The sequence below is a fragment of the Mus caroli genome, chromosome 1 (assembly GCF_900094665.2).
Source record: "Mus caroli chromosome 1, CAROLI_EIJ_v1.1, whole genome shotgun sequence".
Classification (NCBI taxonomy): Eukaryota; Metazoa; Chordata; class Mammalia; order Rodentia; family Muridae; genus Mus; species Mus caroli.
Genome location: NC_034570.1, coordinates 98,674,768 through 98,679,256, shown reverse-complemented (window position 1 = coordinate 98,679,256; position 4,489 = coordinate 98,674,768). Strand labels below are relative to the sequence as shown.

Here is a 4,489-nt window from a genome sequence, read left to right as displayed (position 1 = left end):
TTTCTGATATTAAAGCAGCCTTGCATTCCTGGGATAAACTTTAGTTGGTGTCTTAGTTAGGGTTTTATTGCTGTGATGAGACACCATGACCAAAACAACTCTTATAAAGGCAACATTTCATTGGGCTGGCTTACAGTTTCAGAGGTTCAGTCTATTATCATCAAGGGGGGTTGGGGGGAAGCATGACAGCATCCAGGCTGGCATGGTGAAGGAGCTGAGAGTTCTACATCTTGACTGGAAGGCAGCCAGGAGAAGACTGTCTCCAAGGCAGCCAGGAGGAGGGTCTCAAAGCCCACACCCACAGTGACACTTCCTCCAACAAGGCCACACCTACTCCAATAAGGCTACATGACCTAATAATGCCATTCCCAGGGCCAAGAGTATTTAAACCACCACAGTTGATGAAATCTTTTTATACTATGTTTCACCTTGCTAATATTCTGCTGAGGGTTCTATTTTAATGAGGAAATTAAAAATATGAGGTGTTTTGTTTCTCCTTACAGTCATTTCCTCTGAGGTTGTGTGTACTTTTAACGTCTTTGGTTTGGATGCACATTGACACTGTCATAGACTAACTTGAAAGTATTGCCTTTGCCTATTTTCTGGGAGACTTGAAGTTATTCCCCTTTTGTACGTGACTTGTAGAATCTGTCCCTAGATAAATATCTGGGGCTTGGATTTTTTTTTCTAACTCTCTCATATATTACATCCCAACCACAACTCCCCGCCCCTTCCTCCCAGTCCCGTGTTACCCCCTCCCCATCTCCCATTCCTCCTCCATTTACCTTCAGAAAAGAGCTTCCCAGGGATATTAACCAGACACGGCATAACAAGATACAGTAAGCCTAGGCACAGAACCTCATATCTAGGTGGATGAGGCAACCCAGTAGGAGGGAAAAATCCCCAAATATGCAAAAGAGCCCAAGACATCCACTCCCACTCTCAGGAGTCCCACAAAAAACACAAAGCTACACAATCATTACATATTTGCAGACAACCTAGGTCAGACCCAAACAGGCCTTGGATTTTAACTGTAGGAGTATTTGAAATTACAAAATTTCTTGTAATTACAAAGCTGGTATTTGGTTTGGGAAATCAGTTTCTATACTTTTATTAATATTTCAGTTTGGTGGGATGCTGTTGTCATTTCCTTTAATTTTGTTAACTTTGTTTTCTCTCTGTCTCTCTCTCTCTCTCTCTCTCTCTCTCTCTCTCTCTCTCTCTCTCTCTCTCTNTCTCTCTCTCTCTCTCTCTCTCTCTCTCTCTCTCTCTCTCTCTCTCTCTCTCAACTCTACTTGGTCTTTGTCCACTGTCTCCAGTATCTGAGGTCTGTCAGAGGTTGTCTCTGTTATGTATTCTTTCTCTTCTATGTTTGATGCTTCATGGTGCTTCTTTTGTAAATCTTGTGATGATTTTCTTGACAGTTGGCCATTTCGAGAGCATGTTTTAACATACTGTGAAGTTTTAACACCGTCACTGTGGTTGTTGTGGTGGTTCTTTTACTCATCTGGTAATGATTTACCTGGACTCACTGAGGAGGCTGGCTTTCTAAACACATGCACAGCTTCTGTGTGTGCTCAGCTTTTACACTGATGGAGCTTTTATTGCTGTTGGAAGCCTGGCTTCCTCTCTTACCCTGCATTGGTATAGCCCAGTAGCCAGCACATAACCGACCAGAGCTGCACTTCAGCTTAATGATTTAATAAAGCTGCTGCCCTTTTTCTGTTGATTTGCTTCAGGCTAAAACTCACTCAGTGTGCAGGAAGTTAGCATTTCTACCCTGTATCATAAAGCTGTAACTTCAGCAAGCTTCAGAGTTACATAAGCCCCACTCTGGTCTCTTCTGAGCATGTGTACAACCATGTGCTGTCTTCAGACCTGCCAGGAAAATTCAGGAGTATATCAGGGCCTGCCCAACTGATGTCCCCGGGCACACTATTTAATTTCTCTTTGGTCTTATGGTGTCTGTAATCCTAGGTTAGTTGCAAGGTTTCCCTGACTGTTTGACACTGAAATCTCCATGGTCACTGTTCCTGGATATGAGTTGGCTTTTTGTTTGGTTGCTTGGGTTTTTTTTGTTTGTTTGTTTTTGTTTTTTCCCAATGTCTGCTCAGAATGACATTGGACCTCTCAGGTAGGACAACTCATGACCTACTCTTCCATACAAAATTGCCATGTGCTATAGCCAGAGGGACAGACTGCAACAGCTCCCAGCTACAACATCAGAGACTTCCACCAATCTCACTGACGTTCAATCATTTCTCTTGAAGACATTCTTTTCAAATTTGTTGTATGGCTCTGGTCAATGTACAGGATAGTAAGATGGTTGTCTTTCATAATTCTATCCATTTTATACTTTTTGGAGAGAAGATTTGCCATCCATCTTCGTACAGATAGCTAAGGCAGTAAGTCCTTGCTCTGTAAGTAGGAAGACCCAAGTTTGATTTCTAGCACCCAAATGAGAAGCTGGGCATGGTGGTAAACATTTAAAACCATAGCTCTAGGGAGGCTGAGAGAGGTGGATCCTTGGTACTCACTGGGTAGCCCCAGGTCTAGTCAGCAAGCCTCAGATTCCAGTGAAAGAGTGTCTTTAAAAAACCACCAAGCCTTGCTGGTGATTGACGTGGTTAATAGACATCGAGCTGGTAGATGCTGATTGCATCCCTTCTTTGGAAGCACCCATGGTGCCTTCTGATACAATGAAATATAGTCCTCAAGGAGGAGGTCAGATCCATCTCAGGAACATCTGGGCCCTGTGGCTGAAGTGTGTTGTGTCTTCAGTAATAGAGACAAACCTTCCATCTTTGGGAGGCAGCCAAGGACAGCAGGAATAGGCTGTGTCTTGGGATTCTCTTGGACAGCTGTGGACAAGTACTCAAAAGAAGTCTTCTCATGTCTGGTATCAGGGTTTCTGTCAAGAGAACATTGACTCTTGGATCCCTACCAGCCCAGAACCTAAAGAGTGACACACATACATTGGTGACAACCATCAGCTCTCTAATTGGACTTAAGGACCACTCGATAAGAGGGGAATTATGTAATAGAAATGCCGCTAACTTCTCAGTGCTCGTGAATTCGTATACCCTCAGATTAGTCTAGTCCTCACCCCTCATCAATAACACTCCTCTTTGTGACAGACAGAGACCACAATAAAAACCACAACCAATCAAAATGCAGAGTTGTGAAGTCTACTCCCCTTGGATACCTTTATAAAACACTCCTGTACCTCAGGCTCAAGAACATGACAGATGATGGGACAGAAAGATTGTAGGAGCCAGAAGATTAGAGAGGTTTTTGTGAGTTTCTGTTTCCTAGAAACATTAGAAGCTACACCCATAAAGTCTCACCAGCATAACTTCCCCAAACTTGAGCTGAACCAAGATGACTCCAATGGCCATGGCCGAAGTGGACAGGAAAAAGCCCACGAAGTCTCAACCTTATGACAAACTCCAGGCAGCTGAGGAATGCTGGGAGTGAGAGCAGTGGTCTTCTCCAGGACATGAATTTGTAGAAGAGTGAGAGGGTTTGGAGAGAAAAAAGGCAAGGAAAAAAACTTGATAATCTCAAAATCTCTTTTTTTAAAGTGAGAACAAGGGGCTGGAAAGATGGCTCAATGGTTAAGAGCAATGAGTGCTCTTCCAGATGTCCTGAATTCAGTTCCCAGCCATGCAGATGGTGACTTATAACCATCTGTAATGGGATCCTATGCCCTCTCCTGGTGTGTCAGAAGAGAGCAACTGTGCACTCACATAAGTAAAATAAATCAATAAATAAATCTTAGGGGAAAAAAGGTGAAAACAAGGCCAACACCAAGCCAATGACCTGAGTTCAGAACCAGGACCATGTGATACAGAGAGACCTTATTCAACAAGGTCTCTCCTGGCTCCATATACATTCACACTGTGGAAGTGTGACCATACAGAAACATAGACACACAAAACAAATAAAGTGTCACAAAGGTGTTAAAAGGAAAATGAAACCAAACCACAAGGAGAGCTCCTTAGGACCCACGCCCGAACCTTGGCCTCCACATGTGAGCACCTCCAAGTGTTCATGGTCTAGTGAAGGTTGTTTTTGCTTCATGCAAAATGTGAACCCTTGGTGGTGAGAACGCCCATGGTAAGACAGGCCCTTCTCCTGTCCTCTATGGTTTCTTAAATTCAGAGATGACCACATGTGAAATTTCTTTGAACAAATTAAATGTGCCTTTAACAAAACTACCTTTAAATTACCTTTAACAAAATATTTCTTTTGGACAAAAAAAAAAGTTATCACACATCTTAGACATCTATAGACAGCTGCTAGGGTTTGGGTTAAACAGCCATGGAGTCTGCTTTCATTCAAAAGCAGGAATGCCTTCAGGATAGAAAGAAAGTTCTAGTAAAAATACTAGGCATAGAAGCTGGAAAGAACCCAGATGCCCCTCAACAGAGGAATGGATACAGAAAATGTGGTACATTTACACAATGGAGTACTACTCAGCTATTAA

The 4,489-nt window shown here is 42.8% G+C and overlaps 1 pseudogene; it reads left to right on the top strand.

The window, feature by feature from the left end:
- Positions 1–3,381: 3,381 nt before the first annotated feature.
- Positions 3,382–4,489, top strand: part of LOC110295812 — a 22,870-nt pseudogene continuing 21,762 nt past the window's right edge.